Below are 12,510 nucleotides of genomic sequence, written 5' to 3'. Positions count from 1 at the left end.
CCAGGCTTGGTCCAGGTGATCGAGCCTATGCGCGTCCTGCTTCGGAAGAATGAGCCATTCATATGGTCAGCCGAGGCAGACGGCAGTTTTCGGAGGGTCAAGGAAATGCTCTCTTCAGGTACAGTTCTACACATGCTCGATCCCACACTTCCAGTCATCCTGTCAACCGACGCTTCCGACTGTTGGCTGGGAGCCGTTCTGCAGCAGCAAAATGGCCACGAGCTCCGCAAAGTTGCATTCGCGTCTCGTACCTTGTCATCAGCGGAAAGAAAGTACTCGGTCAGCGAACGCGAAGCATTGCCATGCATTTGGGCGTGCGAACGATGGCACACTTACCTTTGGGGTCGTCATTGCAAGATTCGAACGGACCATCAGGCGTTGGTATCGTTGCTGTCGTCGCAAGGACGTGGAAGAAGGCCACTCTGAATCGCACGCTGGAGTGCACGACTCCTATGTTACAATTTCACTGTCGAGTACCACAAGGGGTCCACCAACACGGTGGCCAGTGCTCTTTCTCGGCTGCCAGCTCCCACGGCGGAGGCAGAGCTGGCCAAGGAAGAAGAACTTGTGTCGTTGGTCGAGCCGGCTTTCGTGACGAAGGAAGACTTCAAGCAAGCTGTCCTCAACGATGGCTGTCTACAAACTGTCAAGTCGTTCGTGCTCGGTTCTTGGCCACCACAGAAGTCCGTTCCAGAGGAGGCAAAACCATTCTACTCTGTGCGCGAAGAACCTTCTGTTGTTGATGACCTTCTACTGCACGCAGAGCGCCTTGTTGTTCTGTGCTCGCTCACGGCTCAGTTCATCGCCGTCGCCCACGAGACACATCCGGGAATCACGCGCACAAAGGCGCGACTTCGTAAGCTGTTCTGGTGGCCACGAATGAACAAGCAAGCTCAATTTGCCGTGAAAAACTGTCACATCTGCCTGGAGGCAGATAACTCCGTCAAAACATCACCAGCGCCATTGCAGCCTGTTGACTGGCCTGAAAGGCCGTGGCAGAAACTGGGCGTAGACATTGTTGGCCCATTAGAACATGCACCTCACAATTGCCGATTTGCTATAACGCTGGTCGATTACCATTCCAAATGGCCAGAGGTATATTTTTGAAGCGAAGTTGCCACAAGCATCGTCAAAGATTTCTTAACCAGTGTTTTTGCTCGTGAAGGATACCCGGAGGAGATTGTTTGCGACAATGGGACGCAGTTCACTTTACGTGAATTTATCACCTTTATTTAAAACCGAGCCATCAAGCTGTCTCATTCGTCTGTATACTACTCCCAGGCGATTGGGCAAGTCGAGAGGTTCAATCGAACTCTGAAGAACATCAAAGTTTCACTCCTCGAAAGGAGACCTATCCGACAAGCAGTGACGGACTGCATCGCTATATACCGTTTTACACCACAGGCTACCACTCGGGTTGTCCCAGCAGTTCTGCTGCATGGACGAATGCCCAGAACCAGATTGGATGTTGTGGGGTTTTCGGCACCAGCTTTTGCAAAAGACCCAGCAAAGGAACTGGAGCGACTGCGCCAAAGGGTCAGGCTTCAACAACAAAGCAGCAAGGAGTACACGGACCGGAGGAGAGCTGCTAAGGAACCGAAGATAGCTGTGGGGGATTTCTTTCGATTCAAGAAGCCGCCCGTTCACTTCAAGGGGGGTCGCTCCTTTTCCTCGCCAACTGAAGTGTTGGAGAAGAGAGGACCTGCCTCTTTCCGACTTGCAGATGGCCGCACATGGAACGCCTCCAAGCTGTCCCGGGTTCCCGAGAGGGGAACGAGTCCTCCATACCAACGTTCGGAGCTACCTGCGCCGCAGCTTCCGGTGCGAGTGCCGCAGCCTGCCCTGCCGCCGCCGCCCTCTCCCGGATCGCAGCCGCCGCCCACTGGCGTACTGCAGCCTGCCGTACCGCAATCGCCTGCTCCTGATCCGCAGCTGCCTGTTCCGGAGCCTGCCGTGTAGCAGCCGCCTTCTCCTGGGCCGCAACCGCGGTCTCCTGGTGTACTACAGAGCTCTACGAGCTCACTAGCCTCTCCGGCCGTGCAGCGTCCCCATCAGCCGTCCCGAGAGCGCCGGCCACCGGCCTGGCTCAAAGACTATACGACGCACTAGTTGTCTGTGTGTATAGCACAGTGTGTATGTAGAGTGTAAATATGTATGTGTATACAGCGTGTAAATATGTACAGTGCATGCTAGGGGTTTCTAACACTTACTAAACACTAATCACTAAATATAAGGGAGGGAGTATGTTATATTCAGTTCCGGTTTACTTTTGTGTAATTTCACCCCCAAGGGGCACGTCTGTTCTTTATGTTCATATTCGAAGTGTTGTCTAGAATAAACGGCTTTTCGTACGGTGGTGCTTCCGGTGCTTACGTCCTTCGCAAATACCACAATAACCAAAAGGAAATTCTACGCACAGCTGCAGCGACTTCGATAACAGCGATGCATACAATACCTGTTTGTTACCAGTTATATGCATGCATCTTTTTATAAATACAATATATGTACGAGAGTCGCACTCGAAAATGCTAGGAAAATGAACCTACCATAACAAAAAGCAAAAATAGCGCAAAGGACGGGCCTAGGAAGAAAAACAGCACATGCGCTGTGTTTTTCCTATTCTTACATATTTACCAACCAGCCCAAATTTTTACTTTGCTGCGATAAACAGCCATGATGAGACAAACTGTCTGATACCTATAATGACTGCGCTGTGGTGCGCGCGCATTAGAAAAGTGAAGAATTGCTGCGCAGGTATGGTAGCGAGACGCCATCAGATCCAGCGGAGCCGTAATTTCAGTAGTTAGTGCTGTTACTTCAGCTCTCCACCGATTTACTGTAAATTCCCTTCTTAAAAATCTGCTATCAAAATGGAGACGAAAGAACACTTTGGACGTAATTTATTTCGTGCCTGATCAGCTTTGAAATGTTTGATTTTGATAGCGCATTACGAGCAGTAACGACTACGCTGTCCAATTTTCTTCACGCACGTCTCTCCACCAAAGTGGCGTCTCATTTCTTGCCCAAAATTACTAGCCCTTCCTGTATACTTCGTTCTTTTGCAACTCCGAGCGCCGCACCTTCCCAGTGTCGGTACGTGGTAGAGTATGTGTGAAGTAAACACCGCCGTAGAGGTGCTTGTGCTGGCAAGGTTACCTGCGTAATAAAACACGCTGTCAGGTATGCACGTCAAAGCATCATGCTCGTGTGTGCACACTGTTTCGTTATTACTTGTATTTATCATTTCTAAAACAAGGTGGCATGGCCCACGGATTATTTTCCTGTACTGCAAAATAAAATCCCATCACGCGTTGTCTAGGAGATGGCTTGGAAATCATTCTTTAATTTCAGTATAGTGTATACGACACGAAGTTACTTACTCAGAACACAATCTGTGAGAATATTTTATCTTACCAAATATAGACACCTCGATCATGGGCGTTGAATTCCGACTGCTTCATTGTTCTTGAAAGATCTGCATTCGATTAAATTCTTTGTTGCGTATTTCATTCCTAATTAAAGTTTGTACTTCCTTGCATCCTCAGAGTTGCCATGAAATTAGGATGTGGAATGAAGCACCAAAAAATTTAGGCATCAGAAGCGGACCCTTTTCACACCTACCTTTTACTGCCTGATCGCCTCCACTCAACAGTAGAACGCACACCCGTACTTCCGAGGAAGCTTCTGTGTTAGTTCAGAGGGATCATGAATACTTTCTTTTGTGAACAATGCACGCGTGTTTGCTTTATCAGAGGTACTCGTCTTTTTCTTGTAACAATGGTTATTGCTTGTGCCAATGTTCTTATACGATGGTCTGCAAAAACGAAAACGACCGATTGCGTAACTAGCACCTCAAGATGCTGAGGAGGCCGATCTTTCTCCAGGAAGCGAAAAAAACGCCTGCCTAAGAGAGAGTAAACATTACTCACGCCACTGGCTGTTTTCTTGCAAATAAAATGTACTGACATACTTGCGTCTAGCATGCGAGAACGCGAGTCGAAGGCCAGGAATGTGCGTGAAGCAAGAGCACAGCTGTTTGGTGAGTGTCGTATCAGGTCTCGATAGCAAGGGGAAAGATTCCGGGTACTGGCCAAGCGTTCCTACTATTGTGTTTATAAGTGGTATTTATTGACTCTCCAATTTCACGCCTAGCCTGTTTTTTCAAAAAACGACGATTCAGCTATCATGCACCTGTGTTTTTGTCAAACGGGCAGCAAGAGAATTAGCACTGCTGAGGGGTGAAGAGCTCTTGTTATTTTATAGGTTCAATTTCCATCCGCGATGGAGGAGGAGAGAAAAAAAGCTGTGTGGACAGCTTGATAAGTTCCTCCCCCTTCTGGCTCCAGCGATTGGCATAGAACTCGCCACAGATAATCTAATAAAGACCAGTGGAATATGCGGTATACAAAGCGAAATAACCAATAATAGTATGACAAACAGAAAATCCCTGTTTGACGGAGCCGTAAAAACAGAAAGCGTACGCTGAGCAGGCATTCAAATTGTCGGTTACCGCGGGGTCGCAGCGCAGCGCCACTAAAGAATACCAGCGTGGCAGGCTTTTGCAATCGAACTGCCCGTGCCGTGCTGACGCACCAAGCACGCGCCGCTCATTTCTTTATCCTCCTCTTTCATAGCTGGCGCCAAGGCACCGGCTAAGCGCGCAAACCAGAGTGCGCTACAGGGCCCCCCGCCCAGACGGAACATCGAACGTAACGCGACAGCAAAGCTGGTGGGCGTTGGTTTTGGGGGCGAGCAGTGGAGTGTTGAGGCCTGCGATGCCTGCGCGGAGTTCGTTCAGTGGCGTCTCGAGGTAGGCCGGTTTGAGACGGTGCAACGAGACCACTTCTGCGCGGCCATTCAACAGTATGGTGGCGGACTTCTGCGTCTTGTTAAGTACTCGGTACGGCCCATCGTAGGAGGGGGTAAGAGGCGCCTTTATAGCGTCCCGCCTGAGGAAATTGTGTGTCGAAGACACCAGGTCAGGGTGCACAAAGATGCGGTGGTCAGAAGACCGATGTGGGACCGGTCGCAGGTGCTGCAGGCAGTCCTGCAGGCATTGGAGGTACTCAAGCGGCTGGGGCGAGTGGGCCATAGGGACGAACAAATCACCAGGAAGCCGAAGGTGTGTGCCGTAGACAAGTTCATCATTTGAAAAGCCGAGGTCCCGACAAAGAACGGCACGCAGGCCAAGAAGTACTGCAGGAAGGTGATCGACCCAGTGCTTTCTATCCAGGCGCGCAGTGAGCGCACTTTTAACTGGAGATGGAACCGCTCAACGATGCCGTTTGCCCAGGGATGGTATGCCGTGGTGCGGCCGTGTTTAGTGCCAAGCAAGCGGCTGAGGGAAGTGAACAGAGTACATTCAAACTGCCTGCCTCGATCCGTGGTAACACTGCCGGGGCAGCCGAAACGGCAAGCCCATGTAGAAAGAAAGTCTTTTGCGACCGTTTCAGCCGCGATTTCCAGAATTCGTACGGCTTTGGGCCAACGGGTGAAGCGGCCAATCATTGTGAGAACGTACCGGCAGTCACGGGAAGGAGGAAATGGTCCGACCAAATCAAGATGCACGTGGTCAAAGCGACAGCTAGTTGGCAAAAAAGGCTGCGTGGGAGTCTTCGTGTGGTGGTTGCACGAACGGGCCCACTTGCGGACATCAGTGTTGATGCTCGGCCAGCCGTACCGCTGTGTAATGAGGCTCTGAGTGGCTCGCATGCTGCGGTGGCAGATGTCGTGGAGCGAGTGAAACACAGCACGACGAAAGGCAGCCGAAACGAAGGGTCAAGGCGCCGCCGCTGACATGTCACACCACAATTGAGCCAGGCACGAACGGATGAGGCACAAGTTGTAGAGGATGGGAACCCGGGTGGTCCCGCAGTGCTTGCAGCTCAGGGTCTTGAATCTGCGCCTGAGCTGGGCGTTCCTAGCCCACTGCAGATGCAGCACTGCCGATATAGGTAATGCGTGAAAGCGCGTCAGCAGCCTCGTTGTCCATACCTTTGATGTGCCGAATGTCTGTCGTGAATTCTGAAATATAGGGGAGCTGACGGAGCTGTGTGACTGCGACGTCCGGGGACCGCGAAGACGCGTCTTGCAAAAAAGGGCCTCAGGACGCAAGCTTGCTGTGGTCGGTAATGTCTTAATCCGGGTCACCACTGTCGGGAACCGCGGGGTCGCAGGGCAGAGCAACTGAAAGAGTACCCTGCGTTGCAGGCGTTTGGAATCGAACTGCCCGTGCCGTGCCGATGCACCACGCACGCGCCGCTCGTTTCTTTATTGTCGTCTTTGATACCCGGAGCCAAGACGCCGGCTAAGAGCGACAACCAGAGGGCGCTATAAAATAATAATTCGATACAAAATGTTCTGATGTACGTAGATGGGCTACGTACTAACAACTGAACACAATATATATGTATAAATACGCATAAACTCATACACGTATATATTGCCGCGAACCATACATTGGGTTTGTTTATTTGTGTTTTGCTTTTACCGCCCGGCTGCGCCGGTCTGTGTTATCTCTGCGCCAAGGGAAGCGCGTGTTCCATTCTTTCTTTCTGTGCCGCATGTGTTATCTGTCGTGATAGGGAGAACATTCCGATCTAACGTGAACAGCCCAGAATAATCTTGGATCTACTATGTTCTCAATGTGAATCGACGTTTCGAGAACCACGCGCGCCGAAAGGTAAAAAGCCTGCAGTGCGGACGCCGGGGCATTCGATTCGACGACACTCGCCTGTGCCAGTCACTTTGTTGACCGCTGCTTCGCCGCCTCTGTATTCTTTTGAGTTGTTAGGGGAGCACAAGTTTGCTCCAATAAACGTGTTTCTCATTCAAGACAACTGCATCCTCCTTGTCTTCGTGACATCTGGTAGAGGTGCTGGGTACGCACCCTTCATGCCCACTACAACCTCGAGAAGCCGCCAAGCCAGTCCAACAAGAGCCAGCCCCCGCCTGCAAGATTTACCACCCGAGTTCGGTTTGATGCCAGAAGGGCCCAAGAAAAGGAACGCTGCAACCAACACCATGGTGCAAGAAACAACGTCGCCAATCGTCCTGCAGCAGCCCCGGGAACCGCCATTGTTCCGGGGAGCCCCCGCTGAAGACCTCGAAGAATGGTTGGAGAAGCTGGAGCGCGTCCGCATCTTCAACAGGTGGGACGACGAAGAAACTTTCCGGCATGTCTTCTTTTACTTAGAAGATGCTGCTCGAACTTGGTTCGAGAACCATGAGAGTTCTTTGACCGACTGGACTCACTTCAAAAGGGAGTTCCTGAAGACATTCACTACCGTTGTGAGAAAAGAGCGAGCTTCGCTTTTGCTTGAAACTCGGACACAACACCCCAACGAAGGGGTCGTGATCTTCGTTGAGGAGATGAAGCAACTATTTCGCCGCGCAGACCCCGAAATGACGGAAGAAAAGAAGTTACGCTTCTTGATGCGCGGTGTGAAGGAGGAGCTGTTTGCTGGACTTGTCCGCAACCCGCCCAAAACCATCGCTGAATTCGTGACCAAAGCCAGCACGATTGAGAAGGCTCTCGAAATGCGTGCTAAGCAGTATGACCGGAACTTTGTTGGCGCGGCCAGTGCGAACTACGTCGACAACATGCGGATTCCGGCTGATAGCCTACGCGAGACCATCCGCGCAGTAGTAAGAGAGGAGGTGCGGAAACTTTTCCCGACGACTCCGCAACCCCAAGTCGCTTGCCTAACTGACGTGATCCGGGAAGAAGTTCAAAACGCTTTGGGAACTTCTGTGGCATCCGAAGTACACTGCGAGCCCCGAGCTATGACGTACTTCGCGGCTGTTCACCGACCCCGCCCTGCTCCAACACGTCGTCAAGAGGCACGTCGTCAAGAGGCCCCGCCCTACCGCCGCCCACTGTCGCCCGCCCGACCCCCGGTAGCACAAACCCAGACGCCGAGGAAGACTGACGTATGGCGAACACCGGATAATCGTACTCTGTGCTACCACTGCGGAGAGGCCGACCACATCTACCGTCGCTGCCTATACAAGAGACTCGGACTACGTGGTTTCTCCGTCGACGCACCACGCCCCCGAACCGGCCAGCGCCCATCTGAGATTGAAGAATACCTGTCGAACACCAGCCGTGGACCAGCCCGTTTCAACCGTTCGCCGTCGCCCTACCCGTACAAGTCGCCGGACCGCCGTAGCAGTGCTGCCTTCGCACGTGGAAGGTCTCCCAGCCCACGCGGGGGAAACTAAAGGCAGCAACTTCTGGAGGTGAAGTTGCACAACGGCGGAAAAATGAAAACCCTCCAACGAAGCAGCGACTCGCTGAAGACCATCATTCACGACATGCCCTCAACCCGACGACCCGACCGAGCCCTAACGAGACTCCTGAACACGACGACAGCTACAGGGCGCGACGCGTACCCGACCTGACCGAGACGTCCGTTGAGAAGACGACGACAACGACGGTGCACAGTGCCCGACCGTCAACACGTACAAGCAGAGATACGACGCCCCGACGAACCCGGAACTCGAGGAAGACTGCATCTGACGTCAAGGTGTCCATCGACGGCTTTGACGTAGTCGCCCTCGTAGACACGGGAGCTGACTATTCGGTAATAAGCGGACCATTTGCGTCTAAACTGAAGAAAGTTATGACCAGATGGGACGGTCCCCACATACGCACAGCAGGAGGCCACCTCGTGACGCCAAGTGGAACGTGCACATCGCGCGTCACCATAGACGGCACAACGTACCCTGCGGCGTTCGTCATTCTGCCTAACTGCTCCCGCGACGTAATTCTTGGAATGGACTTTTTGATGGACAACGGCGCAATAATTGATCTGCAGACCAAGTCAATAACTTTTTCCCCCAATCACTCCATGACGCCGGAACCGAACCCCGAACGACGTGCTGCTGTAAGGATTGCCGATGATCATGTCACCCTGCCACCCCGCGCAAGCTTGATGGTCGCAGTCTACTGTGAAGATGCTGCTCCTGACGTCGACGCTATCGTAGACACCGATCAAAGGGTGCTTCTCAACCGTGGTGTGTCGGTCGCAAGAGGCATTGCGCGCTTCAAGGAACACCAATCCCACATTTTGGTTACGAATTTCACCGAGGAGTACCAGCATTTAAACAAGGGCGCGGCAATTGCATTCCTCGAAGAAGCGCAAGAAGCAAGTGACGTGATCGCGGTCGCCGACTTTGAACGCACATCCGTAGAAACCTTCAAGCTCCCGCAGCCTTTCGACGTGAATCCGGCGCTACCGCAAGAACAACGGAACAAGTTATTGGCTTTGCTGCGTCGCTAAAGCGAATGTTTTTCGTCGAGCGCTAAACTACGTCAGACCCCTCTAGCGAAGCACCGAATAAATAACCGAAGATGGAGCCCGACCCACCCGACAGTCACCGTACCGCGTCTCTTCACACGAACCGGAAGCCATCCGGACTCAAGTCGACGACATGCTCAGCGACGACATTATACAGCCATCGAAAAGCCCCTGGGCTGCGCCCGTCGTACTCGTAAAGAAAAAAGACGGCAGATTAAGGTTTTGTGTTGACTACCGGTGACTGAACAAAATCACGAAAAAGGACGTGTACCCCCTCCCCCGAATCGACGACGCCCTCGACCACCTCTGCCACGCGAGGTACTTCTCATCGATGGACCTGAAGACCGGCTACTGGCAAATTGAAGTGGACGAGAGAGACCGAGAGAAGACTGCATTTATAACCCCAGACGGCCTATACGAGTTCAAGGTGATGCCGTTTGGGCTGTGCACAGCACCAGCGACGTTTCAAAGAGTCATGGACACTGTGCTAGCTGGCCTTAAGTGGCACACCTGCCTCGTATACCTCGACGACGTAGTGGTATTCGCCCGGACTTTCGACGAACACCTTGCAATGTTGGAGTCTGTACTCGAGGCCATTCGTACGTCGGGGTTGACGCTGAAGCCTGAAAAGTGCCGTTTCGCATACGGGGAACTCAAGTTCTTGGGCCACGTGGTCAACGCCGCGGGAGTCCTACCTGACCCGGCAAAGACTTCAGCCATTGCGAACTTCCCAAGGCCGAAAGACAAGAAGGGCGTGCGAAGATTTCTCGGGCTGTGCGCATACTACCGGCGCTTCGTCGCAAACTTTGCACGCATTGCAGAGCCACTCACGCGCTTGACAAAAGATAGCACCCCTTTCAGCTGGGAAAACGACCAAGAAGAAGCATTCTGCGAGCTGCAAAAACGCTTGCAAAGACCGCCCGTGCTCGCTCATTTCGACGAAAATGCCCAAACGGAAATGCACACGGACGCCAGTGATATAGGCTTGGGTGCCGTCCTTCTCCAAAAGCAAAGCGGCTGCGAAAAGGCAATCGCCTATGCCAGCCGTGGTCTGTCGAAGGAGGAGAAAAACTATTCTGCCTCTGAGAAAGAGTGCCTGGCTATTATATGGGCGATTTCAAAATTTCGCCCATACGTGTATGGAAGGCCATTCAAGGTTGTAACAAACCACCATGCGCTGTGTTGGCTAGCCAATTTGAAGGACCCCTCTGGCCGTCTTGGGCGGTGGAGCTTGCGCCTGCAGGAGTTCGACGTTACAGTCGTTTATAAATCCGGCAGGAAACACTCCGACGCCGACTGCCTGTCCCGCGCCCCCGTCGACCCACCACCACAAGACGCTGACGAAGACAGCGCGTTGTTCAGGATCGTGATGGAGAGCGACCTAGCCGCCCAGCAGCGTGCCGACCCCTACTTACGCGTCATAATCGAGTACCTCGAGGGATGCAACGTTGCCGTTCCTAGGACCTTCAAACGCAGCTTACCAGCATTCAGCCTGAGAAACTCCGTCCTCGTGAAAAAGAATTTCAGCCCCGGAACAAGAGCGAATTACCTTCTCGTCATCCCCGCGGACCTTCGTGACGAAATTTTGGAAGCGTGCCACGACGACCCGTCGTCCGGACATCTCGGCACAGCGCGCACTATTGGAAAAATCAAGGCGAGGTACTACTGGCCCGGCCTCACCTCTGACGTGACCCACTGCGTCCGGACTCGCCGGACTTCTGCAACCGATCGCCGTCCCATCGAGACCATTTCAACAGATTGGAATGGACCTTTTAGGCCCGTTCCCTACGTCACGATCACAGCACAAGTGGATTGTCGTAGCGACAGACTACATGACGCCCTACGCAGAGACCGCCGCTCTTCCGAGGGAGACTGCACAAGAAGTGGCAAAGTTCTTTATAAGCCAAGTTGTGCTGCGACATGGAGCCCCGGAAGTCCTAATCACCGACCGCGGAACGGCATTTACTGCGGAGCTGATGCAAGGAGTATTACGCTACAGCAACACGGATCACCGAAGAACGACGGCGTACCACCCCCAAACGAACGGACTTACAGAACGTCTGAACAAGACAATCGCAGATATGCTGTCAATGTACGTTGACGTTGAACATAAGACTTGGGACGAAGTGCTTCCGTATGTCACGTTTGCGTACAACACGGCTATCCAGGAGACGACGCAGCTGACGCCGTTCGAGCTTGTCTACGGTAGAAGGCCAACTACGATGCCCGACGCCATGCTTCCGCACGTAGAAGACGACGACCTCAACGCCGACGTCCACGGATATCTTCAACGTGCGGAGGAGGCCCGCCAGCTCGCTCGAGTTCGTATAACGGACCAGCAGCTGGCGGATGCGGGCCTCTACAACCTCCGACGCCGAGACGCCGAGTACCAACCAGGGGATCGTGTGTGGGTTTGGACTCCCATCCGACGACGCGGACTCAGTGAGAAGCTCCTGCAACGGTATTTCGGACCCTACCAGATTCGAAAACGTGTCGGCCAACTTACCTACGAGGTGATCCCCGATGGTGATTCCGGAACATCACGACGACGCACGCGGCCCGAAGTCGTTCACGTGGTTCGCTTAAAACCTTTCTACGGACGATAACGAATTTTATTTTTATTTTCGGACTGTCGCTTATGTTAGCATCGGGTCGATGCACTCTTAGAAGGGGGGGTAAGTCCGCGAACCATACATTGGGTTTGTTTATTTGTGTTTTGCTTTTACCGCCCGGCTGCGCCGGTCTGTGTTATCTCTGCGCCAAGGGAAGCGCGTGTTCCATTCTTTCTTTCTGTGCCGCATGTGTTATCTGTCGTGATAGGGAGAACATTCCGATCTAACGTGAACAGCCCAGAATAATCTTGGATCTACTATGTTCTCGATGTGAATCGACGTTTCGAGAACCACGCGCGCCGAAAGATAAAAAGCCTGCAGTGCGGACGCCGGGGCATTCGATTCGACGACACTCGCCTGTGCCAGTCACTTTGTTGACCGCTGCTTCGCCGCCTCTGTATTCTTTTGAGTTGTTAGGGGAGCACAAGTTCGCTCCAATAAACGTGTTTCTCATTCAAGACAACTGCATCCTCCTTGTCTTCGTGACAATATACACAAAAAAGATATCTCTGAATACTCAAGAAATATATATATATATATATATATATATATAGTCTAAGGGGATGTATTTCTCAAAGCAAGGTAGCTGACTAAAG

The 12,510-nt window shown here is 52.6% G+C and overlaps 1 pseudogene; it reads right to left on the bottom strand.

Moving 5' to 3' along the window:
* Nucleotides 1-3,032: 3,032 nt before the first annotated feature.
* The window catches only part of LOC144163849 (putative 4-coumarate--CoA ligase 1), a 94,508-nt pseudogene continuing 85,030 nt past the window's right edge, over nucleotides 3,033-12,510 (bottom strand).

Source organism: Haemaphysalis longicornis, unplaced genomic scaffold, assembly GCF_048455015.1.
Source record: "Haemaphysalis longicornis isolate Haplotype H1 unplaced genomic scaffold, Haemaphysalis longicornis Haplotype H1 scaffold_13, whole genome shotgun sequence".
Taxonomy (NCBI): Eukaryota; Metazoa; Arthropoda; class Arachnida; order Ixodida; family Ixodidae; genus Haemaphysalis; species Haemaphysalis longicornis.
This window is presented reverse-complemented; position numbering and strand designations above follow the sequence as displayed.